Here is a 22,314-nt window from a genome sequence, read left to right as displayed (position 1 = left end):
ACCCACCCAAAAGGGAGACCACCTGTATGTCACGGCCTACAAAGTCCACCATCTATCCATCTAAACCATGGCACTCATCACAATGCCTGCTCAATGTCCGCTGAACCATCAATAACACTTTCCCTCCTCTGCTCCACCACAGGCTCACACTCGGACACCGGCAGGGATGAGAGTGGCACCACCCCAGCCAAGAAGCCCAGGACAGAGGGAAGAGGCCACCAACCATCCACCTCTGCTGGACCCATGGCCAACCCACAGCAGGCCAAAATTCCTGTTGCCAAACAGCCCAGGGCAGCAATTCCCCCCGAGGAAAGGGACATGATAGCACCCACAGCAGACACACAACCACTGCTGCCCACTGAGGGGATTGTGTCTGCGGGGAGCAGTACAGTCGGGGAGACTGCAGCCATCGCAGCCTGTTCTGACAGCGATGTGGCGAATGTGGATGATGACATGGAAGGTCCCCCCAACACCCAACTTTCCTCCCCACATCTGTCCCCATGTAGCCTGCATGGACAGGACACACAGGGGCAATCCCCTGGAGATTCATGGCCAGCCACTCCAAGCCCAGTGGGAGTAGGGGAAGAGGGGAGTAGTCCTATTGGGCCTGCAATTGCAACCTCCATTGGGCCTGATTTCAGGCAGGTGCTGGACCAAATATCAGCGAGGCAAGCACAACTGGCGTCACTCCTAACGCAGCATGTTGCTGATTGTGGAGGTGCCAGTTCAGGCATGGAGAGGTGTGCTGAGAGCATCAAGGCAGCCATCCAATCAGCAAGCACGAACATATGCACAGAACTAGCCGCAGTGCGGAATATGATTAGTGAACTGATACGGTGAATCATGGACACACGGCGTACCGAGCAGGCCGGTACCTCCTCAGCTGCAAGTTCGGCCCCATCCAGCCCCGTCCGCAGGTCATCCAGGACCCGGAGGAGTACAGGCAGGGGGGCCCCAGGTTCCGGGACAGGGGGCTGGCAATAGTGCCCGCCCAGTGGACCACTGAAACATTACCCACTTCACCACGGGCACTGGCACTCCTTTGCAAGGATTTCTGGGGGGAGGGAGAGGGGGATTGGGTGTGTTGGGGTGTTCAGGGGGGAGGGAGGATTGGGTGTGTTGGGGTGTTCAGGGGGGAGGGGGAGGGGGGATTGGGTGTGTTGGGGTGTTCAGGGGGAGAGGGAGGGGGGATTGGGTGTGTTGGGGTGTTCAGGGGGGAGGGGGAGGGGGGATTGGGTGTGTCATACCTTTTCAGAAGCACAATACACTTTTTCGTTTATCACAAACCAAATGTGTGGACATTGCTCATTGTGTATGTGTGCTTTATTGTTGTACGGTCTACAGTGTGCATATAGCAGACACACACAGTGCCCCAAGTGCCGTCCACATGTTACACGCACACGCTGTGTGTGCTAGAAGTATTGGTCAATGAGATTCTGACGCATTTCACGCCCCTCCTGTGCATCGCTGCCTCCTTGAGGTGCTGCCCCATCCCCACCCTCATCATCCTCATCATCAGGTGGTTGCAGTTCTGCGTCAGGGGGCAGAGGCACGTTACGTCTGACGCACATATTGTGTAGCATGACACATGCCATGACGATCTTCGCAACCTTCTCATGGCGGTACAGGAGTGCCCCGCCAGACCTGCTGAGGCAGCGGAAACGTGCCTTCAGTAGGCCAAAGGCCTGCTCTATCACCACACGGGTACGTGCATGGGCACGGTTGAAGTCCTCCTCATGCTGGTTCTGTGGGTTCCGGACTGGTGTAAGGAGCCACCTCTTCAGGGGGTAGCCTGCATCACCTGTAAATGGGCAACAATGTATGTGTCAGGAATGAGATTGCTTTCTGAACATGACGCGCCACCATGCCTTGCATTCAACTGTTACTTTGCACCAAATTTAGTTGTGCTAATGGATTCACACTATGCAACCGGTATATGTTCATGGCTCTCATGTACTGTTTTGCATGCCAAGACACAATGCAGGGGGGACAATTGCCTTGTGAGTGCCCATCCACTGTGTCCGTTCAGGCCGTTATTTTATGTGACCTGGCACGTGTCCTGTGAGGTCAAAGCTCACATGATTGCAACATTGCTGTCTGGCTCATTATGACCCCAGGGAACAATACTGGTGTCAATGGGGACAGTGTGTGGGTCTTGCTGTCTGTGTAGTGGTGCATTGATGTTCCTGTCCGACATGTGCCTCCTTTGTGCGCAGTTATGGGGGACAGGCCTTTCAGTAGATGGTGTTTGGTGACGTGCATGTAGGTGTGTTCCTTTGGAGTCAATGTGGTCACATTTTGTACAATGCACTTGCAGATGGTTGTATCATGGTTGGGGTACACTTTCATTCACATGTTAGGGCTGATTAGATCAGGCATCATGTATACAGTTGTCAGATGATGTGAGTGCTGCCTCAGGGTATGATCTGGCTACTGCTAGTCGCAGCCATGTGACATATGCATCATTCCCCCCCCCTTTCTGCCAGGTGAAATGTGCATTGGTACGTCGATCACCTACACACTTCGCATTTCCATGCTCATGACATTAGACTCACCGAGTAGGCAGGATCTTGGGCCTGCATGTCGCTCCATGTAGCGTGGTATTGTGGAGTTCCGAAGGACCATTGAATCATGGGTTGATCCGGGGAATCGGGCACAACAATGTGTGAAGATCCTGTTGGAGTCGCAGACCATTTGCACGTTGATTGAGTGAAATAGTTTACGGTTGCGGTATGGTACCTCCATGGCATGTGGGACCACCAATTCAACATGGGTGCAGTCGATGGCACCAATGCAACCAGGTATGCCAGCTAGTGCATGGAAACCCACTTTGGTGTTGACAATCTCCTGGGCAGACCGTGGCAATGAGATGTGGTCGTCTGTGTGCTTGAGGAGGGCATCAAGCACTTGGATCAGTGTACGTGAGAATATTGGTTGGGATATGCCATGCAAGTGGCCCACTGTGTGCTGGTAGGTGCCTGTGGCCAGGTAGTGGAGCACGGACACTACCTTCAGTAGGGGCGGGATGGCGGTGGGTGTTTCTATCATGCTGACAATGTCGTTGTGTATCATGTGCACAATGTTGGTGATGGTGTCCCGGTCCAGTCGGTACAGGGTGTGGATCTACTCTGCGGTGAGGTTGAATGGACTGGCTCTGATGCGTGGGATTGGGGGCTGCCTGCGTGGTGCCACTGGCTGTTCTGGTGGGACTTGCTGGCCCTGCCTTGCCCTCCTTCTCCTCCTGCGTCTCCTCTGTGCAGCCTGTTGTTGTTGTTGTTGTTGTTGTTGCAGTTGTAGCACTCGCATTGCTATCAGGTCCTCCAGCCCCAACATTGCTAGTCCTATTGGTATCATTGTGGAGTGTGACTGGGGCTGGTAGGGGTGGGGTGTGCTCTTTTTGCACTGGGAGAGTCTGTATTGTCTCCACCTGTGCTGATTCTGTTTACCTGTGGCAGCTGGGAACACTGCACATGGCCAATTACGGTTGGTTCGCGATGGCGGAATTAGCGCCATGGCGGTAAGGTACTTAACGGCCTTGGCGATGGCGTTAGGGGCATGTCCGCTTGGTTTGTGATCTGCGTAGCTTTGCACCATGCCGGTATTTATGGCATGGAGGCTCGCGCGCGCGCGACCTTGGTGCTGTTAGCGGCAATGTAAACTACGATGTCGCTAATGGCACTTTCGCGGGTCATAATCGGACCTAGCGGAAAACGATGCCGGTATTCATTTACCGGCATCGTTTTCCGCTTACCGCCTGGGTCGTAATGAGGGCCTAAGTTCGGTAAACTGCTCTATGTCTATATTTGGGGAACTCACCTGTCCAACTGCTCCTCGAAGATCATATGGGGGTGGCGCTGAGGCTGTTGGGGCTGTTGGTAGGAGTTGAGGGGGTGACATGGGCTTTGACACATGCACTGGATCACTACATCCCTCATCTGGCGCAGGCTTCGGCAGGAGCGGGTACAGCCTTGCTATCTCTACCCCTTGCTCCTTGTTTTCCCCTTCCACCTCATTGCCACTTGTTGTTAGGGGAAACGTGCCCTGCCCTTTGGTTTTGTTCTGGGGTATTTCTTCAAACAGCCTACACAAATCTAATATTTCTCTCCTGTTTTGGAGCTGTTTTCCTTTGTACTTTACGAACAAGCATGTTGCTACCATATCCAAAACACTTTTGTAAAACGACCCCCCTTGCGGCCATACCTGGGGCAAACCTTCCCCCTTCAATTCTGTGATCCATTGATCATGGTATTTGTTCATTTTGTCTGCATACCCTGGCAAACTTGTAAAAGTGGCGTCTCTGCGCCCATTTTTATTCTATCAATAGCTTTCTCTTCTTCGTGGGTCAAATCAAGACAATCAATCAATAGACTACAATACTTCAGCACCTCTTCCTTCACCCTCCGTGACAATACCTTTGACTAAACACAGTCTGTCACACTTTCTTTAGCAATGCATGTGTCAAATTACTTATATAGGTAAACCTTTTCGTTTTCATTAATTATTCACAGAATCCAGCACACAGCAGACACAAACAACATACATTATACACCACGGGACTTAAACATACCACATTTAACATTGAAACACAAATCCTCCCTACTTGTCCCTCTCCCCTCTTGTAATATTCCCTCCTGGTACCCCAGCCTGTCCATATATCAAGGTCCCTTATGGACTGCCCCTCCTGTCTATGAGTGTCTTTTTTACTAAAGAAAGAAGAAAAAGAAGAAGCTTTGGTAAATACTATTCTGAGTCCTCTCCTTAGATATGACTCCTACTGTTTCCACTTATTTTCCTCGTTATACCCTGTACTAGTCGAGATAGTACTATGCAGCGCCACCTTCTGCCCCCTCGCGGAGCTAGGTTCCCGTTCCTCTTTTCACCTTAGCTGTCCTAATAGTCATATGCAGAAAGAAAAGACCAGAGTTAAAACAAGAATTCCTCCTATATTCTGTTAGCCTTCTCCCCTCTATGTTCCCACTGTTCAATCACAAATATCCTTTTACTTGACTCCCTGTGCCACTGTTTCCCCCCCTACTGCCTTTTAATGTTGCTTGCACTTGATACTCACGTGTCCGTCTTGAGCTGAAACCCTCCGGACCCAGTCAGTCAAAACGCCGCCCCACAATCAATGGCCGCACCCAGCTCTGGCGAGTGGTACATGGGTATTTGCAAAGCCGGGACCCGTTGACCCTCTCGTCCTATTGCGTGCGCACGTCTAAGGGGTACCAGTTGCCGTAGGAGGGTGGCTCTTGAGGGGGCGCGCCCTGGGTCTCCTCTGTGGCCGGGGGACGTCTCGTGTCAAAGGAACAGAAAGAACGTTATCATGTCCAGGGGTCACCAAATGAAAGTGAGCAGTCCCCAAAATACAATACGAACTCCCAATGAGAGTCAATAACGGACACACCGCAGGAGGCAATGAGACCAAGACCAAGTGCGAGTGAACTTAAGAGATAAAGTTTATCTAAGTCAATTTAAGGCACGCAGAGGACTCTAAACACTCGAGAGCGCTCTGCCAAACAATACAATGTCAGTACATTTTAAAGGGTTACAGCGTCATTGATGATGTAATACATATAGTAAAAAAGTTACATTTCGATTGGTGGAACAGTAGGCCCAGTATAGATGTCTCTGCGCCGGCTTCATGTGATTGGATGGTGGCTTGGCAGTATGTCAGACATCACGTGCATCAGCTGGGCTGGTCGGTGTGAGATCAGCCTGTATGGCTTGAGCTTGTATGTAAATATATTGACAAATTTTATATTGACAAATTTTTGCAGCCTCTTAGCCAGGAAACTAATACCTATTTACGTGATAGTTCCTCAGTGATTAAATTGGTTGAAGGTAGGCCATTTAACACTGAGGAAGAGATTCTTGTCACGTTAGATATATGTGCATTATACACGAGTATCCCTCAACAGGAGGCGGTTCAATGTGTACGAGAAATCCTCACCACTGAAAGATCGCCTCGGAACACTCCTGGAGAATTCATCTTGGAGCTGCTCACGATGGCCCTCGAAAAGAACTATTTTCAATATAAAGATCAGTTTTTCCTGCAAACTCATGGGACTGCTATGGGTGCGGCCTTTGCCCCCAGTCTAGCCATATTATACATGGCTATGTGGGAACATCATTTTGTCCTCTCTGAAACCAACCCGTTTGTGGGCCACATTAAATTATGGCGGCGCTACATTGACAACATTCTTTTAATCTGGCATGGTTCGGCTTCGGCACTCCAGGAATTCTTTCTGTGGATCAATAGGCAACATACAGAGATCAAATTCACGATCAGTTCCAGCACAAAAGAGATCCAGTTTTTCGATCTCAGAATATACGTAAGGAATGGCAACTTAGAATGTTCATTATTCAGAAAACCTACGGATAGAAACACATTACTTCATTTCTCGAGTTTCCATCCGAGGGGAGTGAAAGAGTATGGCCAATTTCTGCGATTGCGCAGAAATTGCACGTCAACTACTGAGTATACCACCCACGCGGACAACCTTAAAACACGTTTGGTGGCAAGGGGTTATCCTAGCAAACTGGTCTCCAAGGCGGCAAGAAGAGCAAAATTTACCCCTAGGGAATGCCTTCTCACCCCCAAAGTACACACCATGGAAGAAAAACTTGTCTGTGTCTTGCCTTACACTACGCATACTTATGCAGTAAAGAAATTGATCAAGAAATGTTGGCCTTTGGTCAAATTGGAACTGAGCGATGAACCTATGCCACTATTTGCGATGACCAGACAGAAAAATCTGAGGGATCTGTTTGTGCATTCGAAACCTCAGATTTCGAGAAACAGAACCACGGGTTGGGATCCCCGTCCGCTGGTAGGACACTTCCCTTGTGGAGGCTGTTCAGTCTGTAAGTACACTAAGAGAATCAAATAGTTTCAGGGCAGAGATAGGAAATGGGACATTCGTGCCATGACTAATTGCAAAACCCCTAATGCTATATACTGTATCCAGTGTCCATGTGGCCTTAAGTATGTTGGCCAGACCTCGAGACCTACTCATATATGGATTGTGGAACATAGATCTCGCATTAGGTGCAAGAACATCAATGCGCCATTAGTATCTCACTATATGGAACATGGTCACTCCCCCGAAGACCTATATTGGTGGATCTTGGAAGCATTCCCAAGACAAAATATTTCGTCACGTAGCCTGAACTTGGCTGAGGCCAGGTGGATACATCGGCTTGATACTATCGAACGGGGTTTAAATGAAAGTAACCCTCTACGGTGGTGACTTTCCCCTGTTCTCTACTTTAGACAGGTCTTTTAGCCCCCTTTCATGATCAAAGTGCGTTTCGCCATGGCACATATTTTGTGGGTCTTTGGCGCCGCTTTCTGTGTTCTTCGCTTCAGGTCCTTTTACTTAATTTAATTTATTTTATTTCCTTGGTCTCTCTCTTTTTCTCCTTTTTCTGTTGGTTTTCTTCCTAAATTTTGGGTTAGCCACCCGGTTACGGAGTCATGTCTGGGGGCCTCTGACGGTTGGTTTCTCTTCATGGATTCTTCCATTTTTGGGTTCTCCGTAGACTGATTACCATTTATTTTTGTTTTCTATCCTTGCGGCGGCATGAGACATTGGACTAATATTTTAGCCTGTTTAGTGCCTCATTATTACCATTTATTCCTTGGCCTTATGAGGGGCCCGCTTTTGGGTTCTATTAGCGATTTTGAGGGGGCCAGTATGGGCCCTTACGTGACTTTTGAAGTCTCAGTCCACCAGCCTATTCTTGGCGGCTGGCTTTAGTTTTTAGTCCCATTTCTTTCTCCATGAATGGGCTGCCTACGCCGACATCAGGCCTGAGGTAGCCGCGTGTCCTTTCTCTGTGTCTCTGCTCCTACTCACGGGATGCACATACCACATTTCCGGTAGCAGTCTGCGCGGACGATGGAACGGTCGAGGCGCGGGCTGTAATCTCGAAGGCTCTGCAGCCTCGGTGCCATCAACGCGGCGCTTAGGAGGCATGTGTAGGTAGATGTTTAGTCCACACGCTGCGAGTTGTGATCATTCCATGTTGACATATGGAACACGCGGTGGCTGGTTCTGTACCATGCGTGCTGCGAGGACACCCATGCATGTTGCTGAACATGCATTCTGAGCCGAGGAGTGTCACCCACCTCGAGCTTTCTAGATTTTAGATCCTCCGTTATTGTATTTATGGCTTGGCCATTCTGGTCCCTTTCTCCCTTTTCCAGCTTGAGAACGGTGATCTGAGGACGTTTGACTGCATAGTCACCCCGCACCTCTACATTTGGCTATGCGGACTTTTGACCAATGCGACCGTCGTTAGAGGGACATTTACCCATGATCTGCCTAGCCCTCCGACTAAGGTGAGCAACTGTGTGGCCCCTTACTGGCATAAAGGGGGTGTTAGGTCGGGCTTTCTATGCTGCCATCCCCTTCCGAATAGGTTTTCATTGGAGGGGACTATTTTGTTTCTACATTCGCAGGCTCGGAGGCTCTTTCTTCTCTTTGCCACTTCCGTGGCAGCGAAAATCCCTCTGGGGGATCACTCTATCCCTTCAAGTAAGTTGAGGGCCTATATAGCCCTTCATGTACTCTGTTTTTGGGCACTGCTGACTTTTTCAGTCTTGGGCCCAGCATCCTGGGGCACTTAGCATGCCGGCACTTGGACACAGCACCACCATACACAGCCATTTGGGGGTTTAATATTAATGTGTTTTTTATTTCCCTTTTTACGTTCTTCGTTGATCGTTTATCTTTTCGCTGCCCCCTTTCCGCCCGGTGACGGGGAAGGGTATAGCGAATGATACGTTCAGGTGGAGGATGTTTTTTATATTGATGTCACCACCTTGGCTAGGTGCGGGCCTCTGCTTACACACAGTAGTTTGGTGTTTTGTTGGTGGAGGATCTCTCTTTCTTCCTCAGGTCTTCACATATTTCCTTTCCAGCAGCTGTATTTTTTGGCTGCTGGGTTTTTAATATGTTTTTATATGACAGTAATATTATTATCTATCACATCCACAGAGCTCCATTTCCCTTGGGGTCCTGATGAAGGCAGTATAATTGATGTCCTGCCGAAACGTCTCTTGCATTACTCCGTGTCATCGAGTTATGCTACATGGTTCATCAACGCCACCATGGACGTAGACCTGGGATGTGTTTTTTTCGGTCATGCATAATTTATTTCGTCATGTATAATCAATTTTAGAACATGAAATAGGTGACACCGCTTTATGGAGGATATCTGTGACTTGTTAACCAGATAGGGCCAGGAAGACAGTGCATGTGCCCGCTTTCCTCCTATTTAAGAGAATTTTTTCTGTGTCACCTTGGGTTTTATGATTAAATCACAAAAATGCTATTAGGTGGATATATGCATCTTCCATATTGACATATGTTTCTATGTGGTTCTTTTTATTGTGTTAACGTAGGACCAATGGCCTATGAAATAAAATTATAACCATTTTATAGAAAATGACAAATACGGTGCACTGTGTGTAACATTCTGTGTGGTGATTTTAATAGCCTATGGAGTGCGGCCCAATATGAGTTAAGACTGGGTCATTAAATTAGTTGTTGAATGGTTCATCTGGGGGACTCCTCAATGTGTGTCGGTGTGAGGTGAAGGTCATGTGGTTCTGGATGAGGTGATTGATGCTAACTCTCTAATCTAAACACTACTTCAAAATATACAAAAAATGACAATCAGTTGTATTTCGACAGCTGGGGAGAAGACTATATATTTCCCATGTTGTATTTTATACATTTGTCACTGGTCAGGTGAGTGGGGTGGGGGTCATCTCTGTCAGGGGGCATGGGGTGAGCGCTCAGTGCGGACCCAGTGGAAGGATGAAAGGATACATTTGTTGCACTGAGACATCTGTGAGAAATGGGCCTTTAGCAGCACAGTCATGAGGAGAAAAAAGGCGGGGGCCTGTGTGCTTGCTGTGCGTGGCACGGCTGAGGAGAAAGAATGTCCTGCAGTTACCATAGCGTGGCCTAATTGAAATAATGGAATCACAAGTACACAGAATGGGGTTTCAACACGTTTTGCATGATCTCCTCTATACAGGATACATGGGGGGGTCGATTATGACTAGGACTGTGCTTATATATATATATATATATATGCTGAACCCTGCATATTTGCTTTCTGCGGATGAGAGGAAGTTTATATATATATATAGTTACAAAGGTCTAATACTGTTCAGTCTACACCAAGATAGTTCAGGTTACATCTGTCTTCTATAATCAATTAGCTAACACATTTATAAAACATCCTTTTAGATCTCATGAAAGCAGCTTTTATCATCCGTTAGCACAGGATAGGATATATGATCACATTCGGGATTAGTACCAGGGGTGAATCTGGGAGGCACAAAGTTGTGGGGCATGCATCTGTTACATCAAATAAGATGAGAGGTTAGGGGTTGTGAGGGTAGTATGTCTTCTGACTAGGGTCTGCCAATACCAAGGCAGGTTTGTGGAGATGGATGTTTTTTTCCAGACCAGGCCCTGGCCCGGTCATTCACAGGGCAGTGACGTAAGGAGGAAGGGAAGAGATACAGTGTTTAGTTTGTAGTGTTTCACGCCAGTCTTCTGTGAGAACAGGACAGTCGCAGAGACACCAGAGGGGAGGGGAAGGGGGAGTAGTTGGCTAACTGTGCACAGACCCAGGGGAGAGGTGCGGGCCTGCAGGCTGGCATTTCTGTGAGGCCTGCTAGAGCTGATACAAAATGGAGTTGATGTTCGTACAAAATGGAGTCAGTATCAGCCCTCTTGTAGATGTTGCACCTGAATGTGTCGTCCCGAGGTTGTCCGGCACCTTTGGCCAGAGACACATGGCCAGCAGTTGACCAAGCATAGTGTGTGTGTGGGACGAGAAAGGAGGGGAGGGGGCCTAAATGATGTTTCCTCGCATACATTACGTACTGCAAATAATTTGGAATGCCTTCTAGAAAGCTCTGTATTCTACTTGAAAATGTTCCTGGCCTGTTTTTGTAGACCTTTGGAATTCATTTGAAACAGTAATGTTTCCCATGAAAGCTAAATGCTCTTGGAACTCTTTGTGTCTAAAGGTTGTGTGAAGAATCCATTACCCAAATCTAATACTGTTTTTTATTTTGCACCTCTGGATGATACTCAAGCATCCAGAAATGTGAAGATTTTAAACTGCTTCAGTGAGCAGGGGGGGGCTTCAGTATTCTGGAGTCTAAAACTAAATGATAAGTACCTTCTGGTTTGGCCACTGGAAGAATGGGTGTATTGTATCAACTTGCCTATTGTGTTACTACTCCTTGGTCTAATAGTCTACTATCACTTTTAAGCAAGGGATAGCTTGTGCTTTATTGGAGTATTGTTTCTGAGGGCTAGGTGGTGAGTATGCCAGAATTGTGTGTGGTGGACAGTCAATATCATGATGAACATGGTTCTTGAATAGTTGAACTGCTCATAGAGCTGCCTAGAATTTAGGATTTTGCGTAAGCATTTATTTGGTGTTCCTTAACTTCTTTTGAAAGGGCTAACATCTTATCCCCTTGGACTTTCTCTGATATATAGTAGGGAATTCTCTAGCTGCCAAAAGATCATCTTGTTTTAAATGTGCATTGTGCCAGAAAAGGGCCTCATTTTCTTTGGTTGCTCCACTCTAGATGAATTGCAAATAAATGCATGTTATTGTTTTCTACCACCTGTCCTGGGGGAGTAGTTTTTTGCACTTGCTTTTGTGTTGGTATATTAAGTAAATGGTATTTGGGTTTCTCCCTAAACATGGAACTGTCCGAACCAGAATATAAAATGACTTCTGTCCAGTTACTGGCATCTTTAATTACTGGAATTATTCTGTGGTATAGAGCTTTTCCGCAGTCTGCTTTTTCTCCCTTTCTTATTTTGCTTTTTCACTGGTTTCTTCTCTCCCTTGGATGCTGAACCCTGCATATTTGCTTTCTGCGGATGAGAGGAAGTTTAGTCTTTATCTCTGTACCTTTGTGATTCTCTGAGTTGTGTTCTATCTCTGAAACTATATGTGATCACTATTGGACCTTTATGTTTACCCCCTGATCCTTTTGTCCAATTGGATCCTTGTTTAACGTTAAATAAATTCCTTACAGAGAGGAGTTCTCTGTCCCGGTTGGTTTCATTAGCCCTATAAGCTTCCTTTGAGATATTGGCTAGATTTGATTTGTGCTGCCCCTCCCCCTTTTCCTTGATTTGAGAAGGTAGATATTGCTCTGTCAAAAGTACTATAGGAAGCCTCACCTTTCTCCTGGTTTCTGTTTTTTAGTTCTTTTCTGGATCCTTCTCCTGGGAGTCTGCTCAAGTGATACCTACCTAGAGGCTCATATGTAGATGATGCTATGTCTCCAAATTGGAGTTTCCTCTATTATTCATGGGGAAGTAAGGCCAGTCTCCTTGCAACCTCTAATTGTACTGGTTCACCTTTTAGGACTGGCATTATTTTCCCTTCAATCATGGGATGGTCACCCCAGGTCTGGCTAATCCTAAACCCATTGCTGCGGTTGCCCCTGCAGTGTTTATTTTTCCCTTAGGCTATTGGGTAATGCTGTAATTGATTGAGTACCTATGAGTTCCAACTTTAACCAACTACAAGCTGAAACCCAGTTATCACAGTTTTCTAATGGTGAACTGCAGGATGCTGGAATGAACTTTGCTAATGACCTATGTCTTTGTTGTGGGATGAAATCAGAAAATGCTGCCTCAAGTTAACTCAATTTAGTGGGGTACCATCTGGGTATCTCCTCTTGCTTTGTTAGGCATGAATCCAGCAGCTCTTTGAGGGTATGGAATTAAAGTCTCCCTTCTGCCCTCGCTGGAGCTGCTATCTTCACAGCACATGCCCTGACTGTGTCTCCTCAGGATTATATACTGTTGTCTAGCATAAGGATCAGGAGGCTTTTTGTTAGGGTCAATATGATTAGTTGTTCTAGTGTTAATGCCTCCAATGTCAAGGGCCCATGTCCAGGAGTATTTTCCAGATACCTTAAACTGCCCCCAAAACCATGGTGATGGTTTATGTTTTCTAGGGATATTTCAGAATACCTGTATGGTGCATATTCTAGTTGGTCTAAATCCTTCCTTACTCAAAGGGTTTCAAATAAACCTCTTGTATTTGCAGCAGACAAGTTCATGAATGTGAATAATGTTTCCCTATGTAGTCCTTCTGGTTGTGCCACCCCCACGGTAAATGAGTGTTAACATTTGTAATCCCTTTGTCCATCATCCATTGATTGACTGCTTGATGGCATGATGGCATTCAGCAGGTATTGCAACATCAGTATGTTGTAGGTTAGCCATTGGAGTGTCTCTTTTTTACTATATTAATAGGGGAGTTTACAAAAAAGAAAAGACAAATCAACTTTAATCAGAGGTTCTAGATTTTTTATCTAGAGATATTTGCCTAGATAGTATGAAGCAACAGTAGTGGCTACCTTGAGCCCATTAAAGGGACAAATTGTCATGGTGGTCAATATTTTAAATGTAATGGGTTTCTGGTTTCACTGCTACATAGAGTTGCTATTTAGGTTAATGGGTGGCAATGGCTGCTTCTTCCCAGGGCTCAAAACGGCTTTTAAATATGTTGGTGCCAACTTGTATGGCTTTCCAAGACTCAGAATAGGTGTTTGAATGTATGGGTGCCAACTGATCTGGCTTTCCAAGAGCCTTTGCACACTTTTGGGTTGCAACTGTCATGATGTTCATCATCCCTGCATTCCAGAGGGTAATCTCCACCACAAATGCATTCTAAATGGCCACATGGGGCTGTGGTAGGTTTTGCGGCACAGAAAAGTGATGTACCCGAAGCAAGACTCTCATGAAAGTTGGGTCTCTGCGCTTTAGTGCAAGAGCAACTACTACTCTAGAGCACCTGACAGGCTCACTTTTGGACCACAATATTGTCGAGGTTCCACCTTCTGCGTGAATCTATGTATTAATGTGCATTACCCTTGTCTGATAAACCATAGATGTTATCATATCTTCCCTACACAGTTTTCTTAGTAAACCAACAAGTGTTTGCCCTTGTCATATAGAGTATGTTATGTTCATGAGCAGAAACATATTAATAATGCTCTCACTTTCTTATTTAGGATGTATGTATATTGATTCTCTTGTAGAGATGATATACAAGAGTTAAAAATAGAATAGTCCAGCAATATACAGCGCCTAATATTAGCAATAAAGTAGTGGAGTACCCAAACAATTTGCTACTCTTCTAAAATGTTAAAAATGACCTACTACCAATCAGAGATGTGCATGTAACCACTATGCCCTCAGTAAAACATAAAATAATACTCACAATTGCGATGCTGCGGCTAGTCAAGCCAGGTGACAGAGGAGATTATACAGTCCAATCTCAACATAACCCCTTAGGTGGGATAGGATAACAACTCTATCAAAAAGTCCATAACTTCTATGGGGTAGTTAATTAAGAACAGCCTAAAAGTAATCTAGAGACATGGATCAAAAGGATTGCAGGTAAAACATTTCAAATCCCCATGCAGAGGATTTTTCTTGCCCCTTCCTCTGTGATTTTATGGATCCACTTATCCTGGCCAAAGACGTATGAGCTGCAAAACAGGTTATATATGGACCCTGTACTCAGTACTGCCCCTAAACTCAGTGGGTCACCAGCATCGGAAAGATTGAAAGGCTAACCTAGCAGAAATACACCATGGTGTTGCTAATTAGTCCTCCCATGGAAAAGAAAAGTTTATGTCAGAAAAAAACTAAAAATGTCTTATTTTATCCACACAAATAGTGAATCAGTTTACAAATCAGAAAGCTGGACAAGTGTCAATTGTTAGCACTGTGGGCAGTTGACTGTTTGAGGGTCAAGGCAACTGAAAGCTGTTTGCTGATTACTTACAAGGCATTTCAGCTTTGAAAAATGTAATTTGCCTCCAACCTATTGTAGCAAGAATTACACATCAGAATTTGGGAAAATTGGCAAAGTGCCAAAGACTATAATTGCAGTCTTGGCCTACTCATTAAACTGCTTGCTTTTCTTACCTAGGCAGGTCAAGATCGCGTGGGCCAGCAGTGTCTTCTGGCCCTGCACTTTCATGGTTCAGCGTTGTGTGGCCTTTGTTGAAATCTTATGAACTCCACCCAGACTGCTAAAACAGCTTCTTTTTAAAAGGTAAGTGCCACCCCTGTTTCCCTGATAGGCAATCACATTCTAGCAGATGGCTTCATTCATGTACTCAATAGTAACAGTGAAACAAAACATCTTGTTTGTTTATATTTGAATTGAAGATAATCTTGTCATTATCTGTAACTTATGTATGAATTTACGGCTTTCAATACAATGGGCTTTGCCATATGATTAAAAAAAAGACATCAATGCTGTTTTTCATAACATGTTCTACTGTCAGAGTGTCATAATTAAGCATTCAACATTGGCTAGTGTGTTATAAATGTTGCCTTGGACCTGTGTACTTTTAGTTTATAAGAATTCAAGCACACTCCTATGTACAATGCAATAACAGTACTGATAATGTGACCACACACTCATGAAATCCTAGCAAGAAGATTTGCTTTAAAAAGCAATGTAGCAAATTGGACTAGGTTAGCAGGTATACTTGTTGCTTAAAGGATAGTTCCGGGACTTTTTTTTTATTGTTCCTATGGTTCGGCCATGTGTTTTCAAGCATAAATCGGTAGATCGTAGAAAACTTTCCTATGGACCTTACCCGACTTTTCGTCCATTAACGCACTCGAAATCAGCCGCCATTTTCTGATAATCCTATCATTTCCCCCCATCGCCCTGGCTCACCTGCTTTTGCGGCACTAAATCAAATCCCCCGCCCCTGAAACAGACTTGATCAAAACATTCATATTCCCCGCCTCTATCCGTGACGTGACTGAGCTGCGTAGGCAAACGCGCCCAGGCGTCTTCTACGCGACTCCACACAGAACCAGGAAATCAACACAGATGAGCTCACTCAACACAGCGTGCCACAATTGGGAATATGAAACTGTACTTTTAAATTAAACCGCAAGATTGTAAATTTGGTAAAGTACATTTATTTGACATCAAATGTTTTGAGAATATTCAGCGATTTGCATTTTTATTTGCTCACGTTCCAAAAAGTTCGTTTTGAGGCACGCGATGTTCCTTTGCTGTACACAGGGTCTTAGATCATCTCACAATACAGCGCCACAATTCGGAATATGAAACTGTGGTTTAAAAGCAAACGGCAAGATTGTACATTTGGCAAAGTACATTTATTTGACATCAAATGTTTTGAGAATATTCAGCGATTTGCATTTTTATTTGCTCTCGATCCAAAATAGTTCGTCTTGAGGCAAGCGATGTTCGTGTGCAGTACACAGGGTGTTGGTTTACGATAAAATAAGCTCTTCGGTCGCACTGATGATCGCATGGCTGTTCCAACAACGAGGCACTAGGCCACCACAACGGTCTGTATGTTGCATCTAGCCGTTAGTACCGCGTAAGGGCATACTTGTACTTGGCGATCGTCCCATAAAATGGTCAGGGTGGTAACGTTGTTCACGCGGAGAAGCAGCTGGCGGTTGAAAAAGCCATCCGCCGGTGTCTGGTACTCGTGACACATACAATAATGGATGATGTACCTGTTTGAAAAACATAAAAAATGAAATTAGTCTCACCATCAGATCTTTATTAAAATTATTCATTTTATATATTAGGTCGGGAAATTATTTCATAGCTAGGACAGTGCAACTGGGTATTATACGTCAAGGGGGGGGGGGCTGTAGGATACTGAGACAGTCCCCCAGTGCAGGGGTTGACAGGGAGGCAGTGCAGGTGGAGAGTGGAAGGGCCCAGGACCGAGGTCGCAGACAGTGGACCAGTTGTAGCAGGGGAGAGGGAGAGAGAAAGCAGAAGCAAAGAGGAAGGTTTTGAGGTGCTTCCGTAAAAGGAGATGGTTCTCCTCAAGATAGTGTGCGGTACAAAACAATATGCCACATAGAACGAACAAGTACAACTTAACCCGTCTTTAAAGCTACTGTATAGTAATTAAATTGCGGTATAAACTCATCTAAAGAGTTACTTACATTATATTTGCATTTTCCATTGTGTCTGTGCGTAGGGCAGCCCCGAAATACCACTCCTTCTATGCCGACGTTATTTCTTCTAATGAACGAACATGAAATGGCTTTCGTTTCTGAAATTATATTCATTATCGTTTCTTACGTTATTGCCCCACACCCCCAAAAAGAAGTCTTTCGGGATGGTCCCGGCCTGTCAAGGTCAAATAACAATAGAACCTTATACTGAGTCGTGGGCCATTCCGGCACCCGAGCAAAAAATCAAAGCAGCTGACATTCACTTTGAACGAGCACACATTCCTAGTTAGCTACATTCAGTGTAAGGCCATCTCACAGGACTTGAAATTTACACTCCATCGTTGCATTTTGTCTGCGTGCTTTGCAGCCCCAGAGAACCATAAATACGGAGACATTCTATATTTTTTGAAAAATGATTTATATTACTGTTTGGTTTAAATAATGCGCAAATGAACAAGGTTGGATAGACACATTGCATGTACACTGAGCAATCACTTTTATTTACACATTACATAGATACACATATTCAATGGGCCTGCGACATGAGGAGACTCGAGAGAACAGACAATCAAATTACAATCATTTAAACCGTGATGTGTATTTCTCAATGAGCTCTTCTTTAGGTGGACATGGAACAGAGGCAATGTTGGGTGGCAATGCAGTTGTCCCCTGCACAGGTTCGTTCACAACTCCATTTATGTGCCTATCTAGGACGTCAACAATAAGTCTCTCAATAAACTCATGTTGCATATCCTCAAACACTGGTTTGATCACCCATTGTTTACTTCTTTTAGTGAAGGCCTTATTGTAGCGAAGCGTCCCTAAAGTTCCGGTCGTCCTACTTTGTTGACGGCCAACATTATGGTTATGTGCCAAGACCGCTAGAAGAGTCCGATTTATCATGCCCTCCATGCCAAAATGCAATCGTTTTGGCCTGTACTTTAGGCACATATTGTGGAACACCTCCAAATCTCCTGTGTGGCAGAATTCCGTGAGTCCCCTCAAATCTCTTGTTATAGTTTTATCAAATACAATCTTTTCAATGGCTTTGTGAGTGGGTGATGAAGGAATCAACCACTTCTTCTTCCGTGCCTCCTCTGTGGACAAATGGCCATGTTCACAATTGTGGAAATGTTGGTTTGTGTTCCAACGGTGAACGTTGGTACAGTGTAGCATTACTGACCGCCATTTTTCCAGTAGAATTTCCAACGACCCTCCACATGTTTTTGAGCTCCACCAAAGATGGTTGCTGATTGACTTGGACCACTGTAAAATACCTTGCATTTCTTTTTTTTTACCTGCAGCCGACATTTTTTTATTGATTGTTTTTGCAAGATGCCAAACGTCAAATTGGTGATTTATATTTTTGTACTCTTCTCTCATTGTCTTGGCAATTGAAACGTGTCTGTCCGTGGCTATCAGGTCGATCACCATTCCCCGCGATTGTAGTTCTTGCAATGATTCTACAAAGCCAAATTTCTCCATGGCCACTGAGGATGTACTTTGTGACACCTGCACGACCACCAAACTCACAATTTTCTTACTTTCCATGTCCTGAAAGTGGTAGGTGCAGTACTTGGCTGAAAATCCTGGGCTGTCGCACTGTCCATCACCGGCTAGCCTGAACCGTTTGCCCGCGAATGTACTATCAATAGACATTTTTTCCATTCTCCAAGCTTCGCTAATGGCTGGAAATAGATAATCGGTTTGGTATTTGTAGAACTGAGTTTTCGCAATGAAATGGATTCCCACAAACTGAAAGAAAGACTCTAACTTTTTAAAACTTGAACCACTAAAAAGTGCAGCCGCTGCACAAAGTAGATTGCCTGCTGGCAGTTGTCCCAGCATGGGTTGTGCAGACCATGAGAAAGGATGATATTTTGTACAGGTGGCATGTATTTTAAGGTTAGTGCCTCGAATTGCACGAGTCACATTAATCAATGGCTCCCCACATACTTCCCCACCTACCGAATGCCCACATTTCAACCGAATAATAATATCAATCAAACAACTATCGAATACAATGAATTTGGCCTCTTTCCTTATACTGTCACTCTGCATCCCAGCTGGTTCGGCCTGTAACGTTGAGGACATGTCACTCACATGAAAGGTAGAATCTCTGATATCGTCTTCCGCTATGTTCAGTGATATTGATGGTGTTTCATTGTAGTCCACTTCATTCTCTTCCATTGCAACATCTGTTCCTTCTCCGGCGATGGGTGAATAAGACAATTTCTTCAACTTTCTCGCGGTCTTAGTTTTTGCGGGTGTGGATTCTGTGAATTGATCTCCGACTGCATCCGAACTACCAGGAGGACATTCACTATCAATGGCTGGTGGTGGTATAGCTCCGTTGTCAATCACTTCATATTCTTCCCATTGGCACGATGCATCTCCAGTCTCAAGTCCCTGCCAAAAGGTTTGACAAGCAACATCTCTCGTTCGTTTCACTGTCTGTGTAGATCTAGTTCGTACACCCACTCGCAACTAGAGGACAGATTGGAAAAGGGATGTTCAGTTTAAACACAACTTACAGTATTGAACTATTAACAGTGAAAAACAACATAATATAGTGACCAGGACACTAACCTTCTTTTGCTTTCTTTTCTTTGAAACTTTCTTGCCTCGAACTTCAACATCAGGACGCTGTTGCTCCGACTCGTGTGTGCATGTCTCCACTTCCTCTTGCGCTGCAACGACTATATTTTCATGATAAGCACATCCATCACGCACTGACGCTCCATCGACTCCCTGAAACATAGAACTTTCATTAGTATGTATAATAATATCGAAAACACAAAATGTACTTGGCGACCAATACCCACGTACATCTCAATTGCAAAACACGAATGAACGCTTTGTGTAGAACATTCAAACGACAATTATTCACGCATAGTTGATCTAGTTAGATGGAACTGTCAAGATCCATACCTTGTGCTCCTCATAGACTTCCATTGATGATATTATTGAAGATGATGCTTCAGTAACTCCCTGAAACACAGTAATTGCATTAGTATGGTTTTCTATTTTGATAAAAAGAACAGAAACTTTGTGCAGGCGTCAACGGCTCATCTAAATAGACCTGCACAAATGATCAGTTGTCTAAAATAAATAATGGATATGTAAATATGATTCGATTTGCTCGATCGTTGGAAGTGTCACCACCCAGAGATCTGCATCAACTACTAGGGGCGATGTTCTTGTAGAAGAAGCTCCGTCATCTCCCTGAAACAAAGTACTTGCGTTAATAAAGAAGGAAGTATAGCGGATGTAATCACGTCATATGATTTCGCTTGATCGAACTGTCAGTATCCATACCTCGAAATGCATAAGAACATCAAGGGACGATGTAACTGCGGTGCACACTTCTGCAAGCTGTTGCGCCGACCCGTAACTGCATGCTCCCCCTTCTTCTTGGACTAATGCTCCATCGACTCCCTGAAACATAGGACTTTCATTAGTAATGAACACAATATTGAAAAAAGAAGACACATAGGAGGGCGACGACAGAAGGACATATCAATGGCTAAAAACGAAAGAAACATTGTGTGTAACAATCACGCTACAAGAATGCAATATCTGATGATCTCCATCGATGGAACTGTCCGGAAACGTACCTCGAGCATCTGAGTGACATCAACGGTAGTCGTCAATACGTTGGACTCCTCAGCATCTCCCTGAAAGACAGTACTTGCATTATTTTGGATAACAATAATTATAACTGAAAAGAAAGACTAGAGGACGAGTACAAGGGTGTACCATTAGGTAAAATAATTACACGATAAATTAAAACTATTGATTTACATGCCTAAAACAAGTCAGTGGCAGAATAGCCAAGTAAGATTTCCCGATAGGCGCTTGAAGTGGCTGATGACTGCAATAACGACACGGATGGAGAATATTCCGCCTTCATATTGAGTGGATACATAAATGGGGAAATTATTGTTAGCTAATGCTACACACTACCGCAAGGCCGAGAGATAAATACGTAAACTTGACTCACCAGTGGAGGGATGTGGACGAATAGAGTGGGAATAGCGGTTGAGAGCAATTTTCGCCTCGCTCGCGGTGTGTTCTTCTTTATTAGCAATGATGTGGAGTACATGTCAGAGGTAAAGTGCCTGCTGCAGATGCGGTATCGATCACCCCTCTTGTCCGCAAAGACTTCTAGGACTCTACTTTCAAGCTCAGACGGTGGATATCCGCAATATCGGACCCATTCTCTTATCTGATCTATTGTCTTAGGGAAAACATGCATTATAGTACCTTCAGATTTATTATGGGTCTTCGAAGGGCAACCGCCAATGGAACAGGCAGGCATTGTGGAAAGTTCTGAAAAGTAAAGATCAACAATTCTCTATGAATACCAATGTAAACTCAGAACATGTGACTAGTTCCTTGCATGTACTGTCTTGAACGAAAAGAAATTGGACGCAAAATGATTATGGTACATGGCCTTACCTTGACGAACAAACAGTTAGATGCAGGGATCAGAGTAGTTTCTTGTCGTAGAACAGGGAGCAGTTCACAGGTTGCAAACTGAGGAGTTTCCTCGAAGTGGTCACGGAAGTTCACAGAGACGAAGAGCAGATAACCAGCACCTTCACGGGTTGACTAGCAAAGCGCAAAGAAGTGCTCATTAGAAATATGAAGTGGGTTATAAAGAATTCGAAACAGGGGTGTGTTTGTGAATGAATGACGTGTATATGTCGTGGCATTATGCGGTTTGCAGGGGGGCGTCCAGCGTGAGGGGGGATGCTTGGCAGGAGACACGGGGTCTGGAGGTAGACATGGGAACAACAACCCATGCTCTATAGACCACTTTGAAGTGTACATGGTCTTTGGCACCTCTTGGCCTTTATCGCTCCCTGACAGCTCCACTTGCCAGCACAAGTACCCCGGTGCGAACTGCCTTTGATAGGGCGGGGGGTGGATTGGGGCGGTGGTCGTGCAGACAAGACACAGGAAGACTCGTGAATGGAGACACACTTATGTGGATTGCAAGGGGGCGTCCAGCGTGAGGGGGGATGCTTGGCAGGAGACACGGGGTCTGGAGGTAGACATGGGAACAACAACCCATGCTCTATAGACCACTTTGAAGTGTACATGGTCTTTGGCACCTCTTGGCCTTTATCTCTAACTGACAGCTCCACTTGCCAGCACAATTACCCCAGTGCGAACTGCCTTTGATAGGGCGGGGGGTGGATTGGGGCGGTGGTCGTGCAGACAAGACACAGGAAGACTCGTGAATGGAGACACACTTATG

Source organism: Ambystoma mexicanum, chromosome 3p (genome assembly GCF_040938575.1).
Source record: "Ambystoma mexicanum isolate Mex_15411 chromosome 3p, UKY_AmexF1_1, whole genome shotgun sequence".
NCBI classification, from domain to species: domain Eukaryota; kingdom Metazoa; phylum Chordata; class Amphibia; order Caudata; family Ambystomatidae; genus Ambystoma; species Ambystoma mexicanum.
Note: the sequence above shows the minus strand (reverse complement) of the source record.